Below are 14,367 nucleotides of genomic sequence, written 5' to 3'. Positions count from 1 at the left end.
ATTGCGCCGATTTCACGTAAATCCCTCTGCACGTTCCCATTCTTTGCGTGCAGTCGGCTGCTACTGGTGTTGCTGGTTGTGACTGCTGATAACAGATGCCGTAGTAATCAATTCATGGAGTGAGTTGTATGTTTTGCGATAGTCTGTCTCTGACAAGGAAGCACAGGTGATATAGGTGCGAACACAGGAAGCTTGCAGCCCCTCGCTGCCTGCAGACACAGAGCAGCCACACTAGAAGAGCGGCCTAAGCCGTAGGCGAAATGTGCTCATTCGCTTTGGCGCGACGTCGAACTATAAATATGGCTGTCACTAGCGTGAGCGTCGTGTAAAGTCGGAAAAGTCATCTGCATGGGTGATTGCCAAGTTTGGGGAGCGTTTCGTAGTACGATCAGTGCAATGGGGACGCGGAAACTTGTTGTGTCCCAGTGTTTTGCAGTTGGACGACAAGAGTTTTACACAGTAGCAAAGAGCGAGGCACTGAGTTGGCATGAACAATGGAGAGCACAATGGGGCTCGAGATGTGCTTGTTACCTCAGGTGCTGTGTGATTGTGGACAAGGAGTGAAATGGACCAATTTGTGACCGCCCTTTCAATTTAAGACGTTCAAAACAGACGGAATTTGCATTCGTAATACCAGAGCATCGAAACTACTTGGAACTCTTGTGTATATGAACGTGTCCGCGCCTTTGTATTCTGGTACCTTCGCCGCTACAAACCAACCAACCATCGTGTCCGTGCACATCAGAGTCGCAAAGAATGGAGAATAGCCAGGCTTGGTCGTGTGTGTAGCTGTAGCTCAGTTGGCAGATCGTTCGTTTAGCGTGTGAACGGTCTCGGGTTCAAGCCCCGGCTCCTCCATGTTTTGTGTTCAGTGCATGGTAAGTGTTGGTCGCGGCGAACATAAACGCACGCAAGAAGTTGCAAAACCAACGTCACAGACTGATACGATGTATACTGTCATAAGGAGAGCAAGATGTAAGTGTGGGGACCGGTTGTTATCGTGGTGTCATCGAGTGCAGATCTGTCTTAGGTATCACGGCTTAACGTCATTGAAGTCTAGAGGTGGACAACACGTTCGTCTTACTCAGAGCGGTGTCTGAACTCTATTTTCGACGTTATGCGTGCCACTTTCATTGTGGCCAACTACGATTCGACACAGAATGCACGAAACCTGAAAGACACCCTCACTGATACATAGAGAGTAGTGTTTGTCTGCGGAATAATGGGAGTGCAAGGGTCTGTGACGTTGATATGACTGTATGTAGCACTACTAGTTATCGGGGGGGTGGGCGTAGCTCAGATGGTAGAGCGCTCGCTTAGCGTGCGAGAGGTACTGGGATCGATACCCAGCGCCTCCAGAATTTTTAACGCACCTACATGAGCACCTTGCCATGCAAGTGGAATAATTCCCAACCGGCAGAGGTGTGTAGGCAGATACAAGCGAACGATTAGCATCCACAATTGCGCCGATTTCACGTAAATCCCTCTGCACGTTCCCATTCTTTGCGTGCAGTCGGCTGCTACTGGTGTTGCTGGTTGTGACTGCTGATAACAGATGCCGTAGCAATCAATTCATGGAGTGAGTTGTATGTTTTGCGATAGTCTGTCTCTGACAAGGAAGCACAGGTGATATAGGTGCGAACACAGGAAGCTTGCAGCCCCTCGCTGCCTGCAGACACAGAGCAGCCACACTAGAAGAGCGGCCTAAGCCGTAGGCGAAATGTGCTCATTCGCTTTGGCGCGACGTCGAACTATAAATAAGGCTGTCACTAGCGTGAGCGTTGCGTGAGCGTCGTGTAAAGTCGGAAAAGTCATTTGCATGGGTGATTGCCAAGTTTGGGGAGCGTTTCGTAGTACGATCAGTGCAATGGGGACGCGGAAACTTGTTGTGTCCCAGTGTTTTGCAGTTGGACGACAAGAGTTTTACACAGTAGCAAAGAGCGAGGCACTGAGTTGGCATGAACAATGGAGAGCACAATGGGGCTCGAGATGTGCTTGTTACCTCAGGTGCTGTGTGATTGTGGACAAGGAGTGAAATGGACCAATTTGTGACCGCCCTTTCAATTTAAGACGTCCAAAACAGACGGAATTTGCATTCGTAATACCAGAGCATCGAAACTACTTGGAACTCTTGTGTATATGAACGTGTCCGCGCCTTTGTATTCTGGTACCTTCGCCGCTACAAACCAACCAACCATCGTGTCCGTGCACATCAGAGTCGCAAAGAATGGAGAATAGCCAGGCTTGGTCGTGTGTGTAGCTGTAGCTCAGTTGGCAGATCGTTCGCTTAGCGTGTGAACGGTCTCGGGTTCAAGCCCCGGCTCCTCCATGTTTTGTGTTCAGTGCATGGTAAGTGTTGGTCGCGGCGAACATAAACGCACGCAAGAAGTTGCAAAACCAACGTCACAGACTGATACGATGAATACTGTCATAAGGAGAGCAAGATGTAAGTGTGGGGACCGGTTGTTATCGTGGTGTCATCGAGTGCAGATCTGTCTTAGGTATCACGGCTTAACGTCATTGAAGTCTAGAGGTGGACAACACGTTCGTCTTACTCAGAGCGGTGTCTGAACTCTATTTTCGACGTTATGCGTGCCACTTTCATTGTGGCCAACTACGATTCGATACAGAATGCACGAAACCTGAAAGACACCCTCACTGATACATAGAGAGTAGTGTTTGTCTGCGGAATAATGGGAGTGCAAGGGTCTGTGACGTTGATATGACTGTATGTAGCACTACTAGTTATCGGGGGGGTGGGCGTAGCTCAGATGGTAGAGCGCTCGCTTAGCGTGCGAGAGGTACTGGGATCGATACCTAGCGCCTCCAGAATTTTTAACGCACCTACATGAGCACCTTGCCATGCAAGTGGAATAATTCCCAACCGGCAGAGGTGTGTAGGCAGATACAAGCGAACGATTAGCATCAACAATTGCGCCGATTTCACGTAAATCCCTCTGCACGTTCCCATTCTTTGCGTGCAGTCGGCTGCTACTGGTGTTGCTGGTTGTGACTGCTGATAACAGATGCCGTAGCAATCAATTCATGGAGTGAGTTGTATGTTTTGCGATAGTCTGTCTCTGACAAGGAAGCACAGGTGATATAGGTGCGAACACAGGAAGCTTGCAGCCCCTCGCTGCCTGCAGACACAGAGCAGCCACACTAGAAGAGCGGCCTAAGCCGTAGGCGAAATGTGCTCATTCGCTTTGGCGCGACGTCGAACTATAAATAAGGCTGTCACTAGCGTGAGCGTCGTGTAAAGTCGGAAAATTCATCTGCATGGGTGATTGCCAAGTTTGGGGAGCGTTTCGTAGTACGATCAGTGCAATGGGGACGCGGAAACTTGTTGTGTCCCAGTGTTTTGCAGTTGGACGACAAGAGTTTTACACAGTAGCAAAGAGCGAGGCACTGAGTTGGCATGAACAATGGAGAGCACAATGGGGCTCGAGATGTGCTTGTTACCTCAGGTGCTGTGTGATTGTGGACAAGGAGTGAAATGGACCAATTTGTGACCGCCCTTTCAATTTAAGACGTTCAAAACAGACGGAATTTGCATTCGTAATACCAGAGCATCGAAACTACTTGGAACTCTTGTGTATATGAACGTGTCCGCGACTTTGTATTCTGGTACCTTCGCCGCTACAAACCAACCAACCATCGTGTCCGTGCACATCAGAGTCGCAAAGAATGGAGAATAGCCAGGCTTGGTCGTGTGTGTAGCTGTAGCTCAGTTGGCAGATCGTTCGCTTAGCGTGTGAACGGTCTCGGGTTCAAGCCCCGGCTCCTCCATGTTTTGTGTTCAGTGCATGGTAAGTGTTGGTCGCGGCGAACATAAACGCACGCAAGAAGTTGCAAAACCAACGTCACAGACTGATACGATGTATACTGTCATAAGGAGAGCAAGATGTAAGTGTGGGGACCGGTTGTTATCGTGGTGTCATCGAGTGCAGATCTGTCTTAGGTATCACGGCTTAACGTCATTGAAGTCTAGAGGTGGACAACACGTTCGTCTTACTCAGAGCGGTGTCTGAACTCTATTTTCGACGTTATGCGTGCCACTTTCATTGTGGCCAACTACGATTCGATACAGAATGCACGAAACCTGAAAGACACCCTCACTGATACATAGAGAGTAGTGTTTGTCTGCGGAATAATGGGAGTGCAAGGGTCTGTGACGTTGATATGACTGTATGTAGCACTACTAGTTATCGGGGGGGTGGGCGTAGCTCAGATGGTAGAGCGCTCGCTTAGCGTGCGAGAGGTACTGGGATGGGTAGGCAGATACAAGCGAACGATTAGCATCCACAATTGCGCCGATTTCACGTAAATCCCTCTGCACGTTCCCATTCTTTGCGTGCAGTCGGCTGCTACTGGTGTTGCTGGTTGTGACTGCTGATAACAGATGCCGTAGTAATCAATTCATGGAGTGAGTTGTATGTTTTGCGATAGTCTGTCTCTGACAAGGAAGCACAGGTGATATAGGTGCGAACACAGGAAGCTTGCAGCCCCTCGCTGCCTGCAGACACAGAGCAGCCACACTAGAAGAGCGGCCTAAGCCGTAGGCGAAATGTGCTCATTCGCTTTGGCGCGACGTCGAACTATAAATATGGCTGTCACTAGCGTGAGCGTCGTGTAAAGTCGGAAAAGTCATCTGCATGGGTGATTGCCAAGTTTGGGGAGCGTTTCGTAGTACGATCAGTGCAATGGGGCCGCGGAAACTTGTTGTGTCCCAGTGTTTTGCAGTTGGACGACAAGAGTTTTACACAGTAGCAAAGAGCGAGGCACTGAGTTGGCATGAACAATGGAGAGCACAATGGGGCTCGAGATGTGCTTGTTACCTCAGGTGCTGTGTGATTGTGGACAAGGAGTGAAATGGACCAATTTGTGACCGCCCTTTCAATTTAAGACGTTCAAAACAGACGGAATTTGCATTCGTAATACCAGAGCATCGAAACTACTTGGAACTCTTGTGTATATGAACGTGTCCGCGCCTTTGTATTCTGGTACCTTCGCCGCTACAAACCAACCAACCATCGTGTCCGTGCACATCAGAGTCGCAAAGAATGGAGAATAGCCAGGCTTGGTCGTGTGTGTAGCTGTAGCTCAGTTGGCAGATCGTTCGTTTAGCGTGTGAACGGTCTCGGGTTCAAGCCCCGGCTCCTCCATGTTTTGTGTTCAGTGCATGGTAAGTGTTGGTCGCGGCGAACATAAACGCACGCAAGAAGTTGCAAAACCAACGTCACAGACTGATACGATGTATACTGTCATAAGGAGAGCAAGATGTAAGTGTGGGGACCGGTTGTTATCGTGGTGTCATCGAGTGCAGATCTGTCTTAGGTATCACGGCTTAACGTCATTGAAGTCTAGAGGTGGACAACACGTTCGTCTTACTCAGAGCGGTGTCTGAACTCTATTTTCGACGTTATGCGTGCCACTTTCATTGTGGCCAACTACGATTCGACACAGAATGCACGAAACCTGAAAGACACTGATACATAGAGAGTAGTGTTTGTCTGCGGAATAATGGGAGTGCAAGGGTCTGTGACGTTGATATGACTGTATGTAGCACTACTAGTTATCGGGGGGGTGGGCGTAGCTCAGATGGTAGAGCGCTCGCTTAGCGTGCGAGAGGTACTGGGATCGATACCCAGCGCCTCCAGAATTTTTAACGCACCTACATGAGCACCTTGCCATGCAAGTGGAATAATTCCCAACCGGCAGAGGTGTGTAGGCAGATACAAGCGAACGATTAGCATCCACAATTGCGCCGATTTCACGTAAATCCCTCTGCACGTTCCCATTCTTTGCGTGCAGTCGGCTGCTACTGGTGTTGCTGGTTGTGACTGCTGATAACAGATGCCGTAGCAATCAATTCATGGAGTGAGTTGTATGTTTTGCGATAGTCTGTCTCTGACAAGGAAGCACAGGTGATATAGGTGCGAACACAGGAAGCTTGCAGCCCCTCGCTGCCTGCAGACACAGAGCAGCCACACTAGAAGAGCGGCCTAAGCCGTAGGCGAAATGTGCTCATTCGCTTTGGCGCGACGTCGAACTATAAATAAGGCTGTCACTAGCGTGAGCGTCGTGTAAAGTCGGAAAAGTCATCTGCATGGGTGATTGCCAAGTTTGGGGAGCGTTTCGTAGTACGATCAGTGCAATGGGGACGCGGAAACTTGTTGTGTCCCAGTGTTTTGCAGTTGGACGACAAGAGTTTTACACAGTAGCAAAGAGCGAGGCACTGAGTTGGCATGAACAATGGAGAGCACAATGGGGCTCGAGATGTGCTTGTTACCTCAGGTGCTGTGTGATTGTGGACAAGGAGTGAAATGGACCAATTTGTGACCGCCCTTTCAATTTAAGACGTTCAAAACAGACGGAATTTGCATTCGTAATACCAGAGCATCGAAACTACTTGGAACTCTTGTGTATATGAACGTGTCCGCGCCTTTGTATTCTGGTACCTTCGCCGCTACAAACCAACCAACAATCGTGTCCGTGCACATCAGAGTCGCAAAGAATGGAGAATAGCCAGGCTTGGTCGTGTGTGTAGCTGTAGCTCAGTTGGCAGATCGTTCGCTTAGCGTGTGAACGGTCTCGGGTTCAAGCCCCGGCTCCTCCATGTTTTGTGTTCAGTGCATGGTAAGTGTTGGTCGCGGCGAACATAAACGCACGCAAGAAGTTGCAAAACCAGCGTCACAGACTGATACGATGTATACTGTCATAAGGAGAGCAAGATGTAAGTGTGGGGACCGGCTGTTATCGTGGTGTCATCGAGTGCAGATCTGTCTTAGGTATCACGGCTTAACGTCATTGAAGTCTAGAGGTGGACAACACGTTCGTCTTACTCAGAGCGGTGTCTGAACTCTATTTTCGACGTTATGCGTGCCACTTTCATTGTGGCCAACTACGATTCGATACAGAATGCACGAAACCTGAAAGACACCCTCACTGATACATAGAGAGTAGTGTTTGTCTGCGGAATAATGGGAGTGCAAGGGTCTGTGACGTTGATATGACTGTATGTAGCACTACTAGTTATCGGGGGGGTGGGCGTAGCTCAGATGGTAGAGCGCTCGCTTAGCGTGCGAGAGGTACTGGGATCGATACCCAGCGCCTCCAGAATTTTTAACGCACCTACATGAGCACCTTGCCATGCAAGTGGAATAATTCCCAACCGGCAGAGGTGTGTAGGCAGATACAAGCGAACGATTAGCATCCACAATTGCGCCGATTTCACGTAAATCCCTCTGCACGTTCCCATTCTTTGCGTGCAGTCGGCTGCTACTGGCGTTGCTGGTTGTGACTGCTGATAACAGATGCCGTAGCAATCAATTAATGGAGTGAGTTGTATGTTTTGCGATAGTCTGTCTCTGACAAGGAAGCACAGGTGATATAGGTGCGAACACAGGAAGCTTGCAGCCCCTCGCTGCCTGCAGACACAGAGCAGCCACACTAGAAGAGCGGCCTAAGCCGTAGGCGAAATGTGCTCATTCGCTTTGGCGCGACGTCGAACTATAAATAAGGCTGTCACTAGCGTGAGCGTCGTGTAAAGTCGGAAAAGTCATCTGCATGGGTGATTGCCAAGTTTGGGGAGCGTTTCGTAGTACGATCAGTGCAATGGGGACGCGGAAACTTGTTGTGTCCCAGTGTTTTGCAGTTGGACGACAAGAGTTTTACACAGTAGCAAAGAGCGAGGCACTGAGTTGGCATGAACAATGGAGAGCACAATGGGGCTCGAGATGTGCTTGTTACCTCAGGTGCTGTGTGATTGTGGACAAGGAGTGAAATGGACCAATTTGTGACCGCCCTTTCAATTTAAGACGTTCAAAACAGACGGAATTTGCATTCGTAATACCAGAGCATCGAAACTACTTGGAACTCTTGTGTATATGAACGTGTCCGCGCCTTTGTATTCTGGTACCTTCGCCGCTACAAACCAACCAACCATCGTGTCCGTGCACATCAGAGTCGCAAAGAATGGAGAATAGCCAGGCTTGGTCGTGTGTGTAGCTGTAGCTCAGTTGGCAGATCGTTCGTTTAGCGTGTGAACGGTCTCGGGTTCAAGCCCCGGCTCCTCCATGTTTTGTGTTCAGTGCATGGTAAGTGTTGGTCGCGGCGAACATAAACGCACGCAAGAAGTTGCAAAACCAACGTCACAGACTGATACGATGTATACTGTCATAAGGAGAGCAAGATGTAAGTGTGGGGACCGGTTGTTATCGTGGTGTCATCGAGTGCAGATCTGTCTTAGGTATCACGGCTTAACGTCATTGAAGTCTAGAGGTGGACAACACGTTCGTCTTACTCAGAGCGGTGTCTGAACTCTATTTTCGACGTTATGCGTGCCACTTTCATTGTGGCCAACTACGATTCGACACAGAATGCACGAAACCTGAAAGACACCCTCACTGATACATAGAGAGTAGTGTTTGTCTGCGGAATAATGGGAGTGCAAGGGTCTGTGACGTTGATATGACTGTATGTAGCACTACTAGTTATCGGGGGGGTGGGCGTAGCTCAGATGGTAGAGCGCTCGCTTAGCGTGCGAGAGGTACTGGGATCTATACCCAGCGCCTCCAGAATTTTTAACGCACCTACATGAGCACCTTGCCATGCAAGTGGAATAATTCCCAACCGGCAGAGGTGTGTAGGCAGATACAAGCGAACGATTAGCATCCACAATTGCGCCGATTTCACGTAAATCCCTCTGCACGTTCCCATTCTTTGCGTGCAGTCGGCTGCTACTGGTGTTGCTGGTTGTGACTGCTGATAACAGATGCCGTAGCAATCAATTCATGGAGTGAGTTGTATGTTTTGCGATAGTCTGTCTCTGACAAGGAAGCACAGGTGATATAGGTGCGAACACAGGAAGCTTGCAGCCCCTCGCTGCCTGCAGACACAGAGCAGCCACACTAGAAGAGCGGCCTAAGCCGTAGGCGAAATGTGCTCATTCGCTTTGGCGCGACGTCGAACTATAAATAAGGCTGTCACTAGCGTGAGCGTTGCGTGAGCGTCGTGTAAAGTCGGAAAAGTCATTTGCATGGGTGATTGCCAAGTTTGGGGAGCGTTTCGTAGTACGATCAGTGCAATGGGGACGCGGAAACTTGTTGTGTCCCAGTGTTTTGCAGTTGGACGACAAGAGTTTTACACAGTAGCAAAGAGCGAGGCACTGAGTTGGCATGAACAATGGAGAGCACAATGGGGCTCGAGATGTGCTTGTTACCTCAGGTGCTGTGTGATTGTGGACAAGGAGTGAAATGGACCAATTTGTGACCGCCCTTTCAATTTAAGACGTTCAAAACAGACGGAATTTGCATTCGTAATACCAGAGCATCGAAACTACTTGGAACTCTTGTGTATATGAACGTGTCCGCGCCTTTGTATTCTGGTACCTTCGCCGCTACAAACCAACCAACAATCGTGTCCGTGCACATCAGAGTCGCAAAGAATGGAGAATAGCCAGGCTTGGTCGTGTGTGTAGCTGTAGCTCAGTTGGCAGATCGTTCGCTTAGCGTGTGAACGGTCTCGGGTTCAAGCCCCGGCTCCTCCATGTTTTGTGTTCAGTGCATGGTAAGTGTTGGTCGCGGCGAACATAAACGCACGCAAGAAGTTGCAAAACCAGCGTCACAGACTGATACGATGTATACTGTCATAAGGAGAGCAAGATGTAAGTGTGGGGACCGGCTGTTATCGTGGTGTCATCGAGTGCAGATCTGTCTTAGGTATCACGGCTTAACGTCATTGAAGTCTAGAGGTGGACAACACGTTCGTCTTACTCAGAGCGGTGTCTGAACTCTATTTTCGACGTTATGCGTGCCACTTTCATTGTGGCCAACTACGATTCGATACAGAATGCACGAAACCTGAAAGACACCCTCACTGATACATAGAGAGTAGTGTTTGTCTGCGGAATAATGGGAGTGCAAGGGTCTGTGACGTTGATATGACTGTATGTAGCACTACTAGTTATCGGGGGGGTGGGCGTAGCTCAGATGGTAGAGCGCTCGCTTAGCGTGCGAGAGGTACTGGGATCGATACCCAGCGCCTCCAGAATTTTTAACGCACCTACATGAGCACCTTGCCATGCAAGTGGAATAATTCCCAACCGGCAGAGGTGTGTAGGCAGATACAAGCGAACGATTAGCATCCACAATTGCGCCGATTTCACGTAAATCCCTCTGCACGTTCCCATTCTTTGCGTGCAGTCGGCTGCTACTGGTGTTGCTGGTTGTGACTGCTGATAACAGATGCCGTAGCAATCAATTAATGGAGTGAGTTGTATGTTTTGCGATAGTCTGTCTCTGACAAGGAAGCACAGGTGATATAGGTGCGAACACAGGAAGCTTGCAGCCCCTCGCTGCCTGCAGACACAGAGCAGCCACACTAGAAGAGCGGCCTAAGCCGTAGGCGAAATGTGCTCATTCGCTTTGGCGCGACGTCGAACTATAAATAAGGCTGTCACTAGCGTGAGCGTCGTGTAAAGTCGGAAAAGTCATCTGCATGGGTGATTGCCAAGTTTGGGGAGCGTTTCGTAGTACGATCAGTGCAATGGGGACGCGGAAACTTGTTGTGTCCCAGTGTTTTGCAGTTGGACGACAAGAGTTTTACACAGTAGCAAAGAGCGAGGCACTGAGTTGGCATGAACAATGGAGAGCACAATGGGGCTCGAGATGTGCTTGTTACCTCAGGTGCTGTGTGATTGTGGACAAGGAGTGAAATGGACCAATTTGTGACCGCCCTTTCAATTTAAGACGTTCAAAACAGACGGAATTTGCATTCGTAATACCAGAGCATCGAAACTACTTGGAACTCTTGTGTATATGAACGTGTCCGCGCCTTTGTATTCTGGTACCTTCGCCGCTACAAACCAACCAACCATCGTGTCCGTGCACATCAGAGTCGCAAAGAATGGAGAATAGCCAGGCTTGGTCGTGTGTGTAGCTGTAGCTCAGTTGGCAGATCGTTCGTTTAGCGTGTGAACGGTCTCGGGTTCAAGCCCCGGCTCCTCCATGTTTTGTGTTCAGTGCATGGTAAGTGTTGGTCGCGGCGAACATAAACGCACGCAAGAAGTTGCAAAACCAACGTCACAGACTGATACGATGTATACTGTCATAAGGAGAGCAAGATGTAAGTGTGGGGACCGGTTGTTATCGTGGTGTCATCGAGTGCAGATCTGTCTTAGGTATCACGGCTTAACGTCATTGAAGTCTAGAGGTGGACAACACGTTCGTCTTACTCAGAGCGGTGTCTGAACTCTATTTTCGACGTTATGCGTGCCACTTTCATTGTGGCCAACTACGATTCGACACAGAATGCACGAAACCTGAAAGACACCCTCACTGATACATAGAGAGTAGTGTTTGTCTGCGGAATAATGGGAGTGCAAGGGTCTGTGACGTTGATATGACTGTATGTAGCACTACTAGTTATCGGGGGGGTGGGCGTAGCTCAGATGGTAGAGCGCTCGCTTAGCGTGCGAGAGGTACTGGGATCTATACCCAGCGCCTCCAGAATTTTTAACGCACCTACATGGGCACCTTGCCATGCAAGTGGAATAATTCCCAACCGGCAGAGGTGTGTAGGCAGATACAAGCGAACGATTAGCATCCACAATTGCGCCGATTTCACGTAAATCCCTCTGCACGTTCCCATTCTTTGCGTGCAGTCGGCTGCTACTGGTGTTGCTGGTTGTGACTGCTGATAACAGATGCCGTAGCAATCAATTCATGGAGTGAGTTGTATGTTTTGCGATAGTCTGTCTCTGACAAGGAAGCACAGGTGATATAGGTGCGAACACAGGAAGCTTGCAGCCCCTCGCTGCCTGCAGACACAGAGCAGCCACACTAGAAGAGCGGCCTAAGCCGTAGGCGAAATGTGCTCATTCGCTTTGGCGCGACGTCGAACTATAAATAAGGCTGTCACTAGCGTGAGCGTTGCGTGAGCGTCGTGTAAAGTCGGAAAAGTCATTTGCATGGGTGATTGCCAAGTTTGGGGAGCGTTTCGTAGTACGATCAGTGCAATGGGGACGCGGAAACTTGTTGTGTCCCAGTGTTTTGCAGTTGGACGACAAGAGTTTTACACAGTAGCAAAGAGCGAGGCACTGAGTTGGCATGAACAATGGAGAGCACAATGGGGCTCGAGATGTGCTTGTTACCTCAGGTGCTGTGTGATTGTGGACAAGGAGTGAAATGGACCAATTTGTGACCGCCCTTTCAATTTAAGACGTCCAAAACAGACGGAATTTGCATTCGTAATACCAGAGCATCGAAACTACTTGGAACTCTTGTGTATATGAACGTGTCCGCGCCTTTGTATTCTGGTACCTTCGCCGCTACAAACCAACCAACCATCGTGTCCGTGCACATCAGAGTCGCAAAGAATGGAGAATAGCCAGGCTTGGTCGTGTGTGTAGCTGTAGCTCAGTTGGCAGATCGTTCGCTTAGCGTGTGAACGGTCTCGGGTTCAAGCCCCGGCTCCTCCATGTTTTGTGTTCAGTGCATGGTAAGTGTTGGTCGCGGCGAACATAAACGCACGCAAGAAGTTGCAAAACCAACGTCACAGACTGATACGATGAATACTGTCATAAGGAGAGCAAGATGTAAGTGTGGGGACCGGTTGTTATCGTGGTGTCATCGAGTGCAGATCTGTCTTAGGTATCACGGCTTAACGTCATTGAAGTCTAGAGGTGGACAACACGTTCGTCTTACTCAGAGCGGTGTCTGAACTCTATTTTCGACGTTATGCGTGCCACTTTCATTGTGGCCAACTACGATTCGATACAGAATGCACGAAACCTGAAAGACACCCTCACTGATACATAGAGAGTAGTGTTTGTCTGCGGAATAATGGGAGTGCAAGGGTCTGTGACGTTGATATGACTGTATGTAGCACTACTAGTTATCGGGGGGGTGGGCGTAGCTCAGATGGTAGAGCGCTCGCTTAGCGTGCGAGAGGTACTGGGATCGATACCCAGCGCCTCCAGAATTTTTAACGCACCTACATGAGCACCTTGCCATGCAAGTGGAATAATTCCCAACCGGCAGAGGTGTGTAGGCAGATACAAGCGAACGATTAGCATCCACAATTGCGCCGATTTCACGTAAATCCCTCTGCACGTTCCCATTCTTTGCGTGCAGTCGGCTGCTACTGGTGTTGCTGGTTGTGACTGCTGATAACAGATGCCGTAGCAATCAATTCATGGAGTGAGTTGTATGTTTTGCGATAGTCTGTCTCTGACAAGGAAGCACAGGTGATATAGGTGCGAACACAGGAAGCTTGCAGCCCCTCGCTGCCTGCAGACACAGAGCAGCCACACTAGAAGAGCGGCCTAAGCCGTAGGCGAAATGTGCTCATTCGCTTTGGCGCGACGTCGAACTATAAATAAGGCTGTCACTAGCGTGAGCGTCGTGTAAAGTCGGAAAAGTCATCTGCATGGGTGATTGCCAAGTTTGGGGAGCGTTTCGTAGTACGATCAGTGCAATGGGGACGCGGAAACTTGTTGTGTCCCAGTGTTTTGCAGTTGGACGACAAGAGTTTTACACAGTAGCAAAGAGCGAGGCACTGAGTTGGCATGAACAATGGAGAGCACAATGGGGCTCGAGATGTGCTTGTTACCTCAGGTGCTGTGTGATTGTGGACAAGGAGTGAAATGGACCAATTTGTGACCGCCCTTTCAATTTAAGACGTTCAAAACAGACGGAATTTGCATTCGTAATACCAGAGCATCGAAACTACTTGGAACTCTTGTGTATATGAACGTGTCCGCGCCTTTGTATTCTGGTACCTTCGCCGCTACAAACCAACCAACAATCGTGTCCGTGCACATCAGAGTCGCAAAGAATGGAGAATAGCCAGGCTTGGTCGTGTGTGTAGCTGTAGCTCAGTTGGCAGATCGTTCGCTTAGCGTGTGAACGGTCTCGGGTTCAAGCCCCGGCTCCTCCATGTTTTGTGTTCAGTGCATGGTAAGTGTTGGTCGCGGCGAACATAAACGCACGCAAGAAGTTGCAAAACCAGCGTCACAGACTGATACGATGTATACTGTCATAAGGAGAGCAAGATGTAAGTGTGGGGACCGGCTGTTATCGTGGTGTCATCGAGTGCAGATCTGTCTTAGGTATCACGGCTTAACGTCATTGAAGTCTAGAGGTGGACAACACGTTCGTCTTACTCAGAGCGGTGTCTGAACTCTATTTTCGACGTTATGCGTGCCACTTTCATTGTGGCCAACTACGATTCGATACAGAATGCACGAAACCTGAAAGACACCCTCACTGATACATAGAGAGTAGTGTTTGTCTGCGGAATAATGGGAGTGCAAGGGTCTGTGACGTTGATATGACTGTATGTAGCACTACTAGTTATCGGGGG

General features: G+C 49.4%; 5 non-coding genes across 5 annotated transcripts; all 5 read left to right on the top strand.

The window, feature by feature from the left end:
* Positions 1–1,284: 1,284 nt before the first annotated feature.
* Trnaa-agc (transfer RNA alanine (anticodon AGC)) lies at positions 1,285–1,358 on the top strand. Its single transcript has one exon. It is a non-coding gene; the product is annotated as a tRNA-Ala (tRNA).
* A 4,227-nt stretch (positions 1,359–5,585) lies between these two features.
* Trnaa-agc (transfer RNA alanine (anticodon AGC)) lies at positions 5,586–5,659 on the top strand. The gene has a single exon. It is a non-coding gene; the product is annotated as a tRNA-Ala (tRNA).
* A 1,386-nt stretch (positions 5,660–7,045) lies between these two features.
* Trnaa-agc (transfer RNA alanine (anticodon AGC)) lies at positions 7,046–7,119 on the top strand. Its single transcript has one exon. It is a non-coding gene; the product is annotated as a tRNA-Ala (tRNA).
* Positions 7,120–9,976: 2,857 nt separating this feature from the next.
* Positions 9,977–10,050, top strand: Trnaa-agc (transfer RNA alanine (anticodon AGC)). Its single transcript has one exon. It is a non-coding gene; the product is annotated as a tRNA-Ala (tRNA).
* Positions 10,051–12,907: 2,857 nt separating this feature from the next.
* Positions 12,908–12,981, top strand: Trnaa-agc (transfer RNA alanine (anticodon AGC)). Its single transcript has one exon. It is a non-coding gene; the product is annotated as a tRNA-Ala (tRNA).
* The last annotated feature ends 1,386 nt before the right edge of the window (positions 12,982–14,367 follow it).

This window comes from Schistocerca gregaria, chromosome 11, assembly GCF_023897955.1.
Source record: "Schistocerca gregaria isolate iqSchGreg1 chromosome 11, iqSchGreg1.2, whole genome shotgun sequence".
NCBI classification, from domain to species: Eukaryota; Metazoa; Arthropoda; class Insecta; order Orthoptera; family Acrididae; genus Schistocerca; species Schistocerca gregaria.
This window is presented reverse-complemented; position numbering and strand designations above follow the sequence as displayed.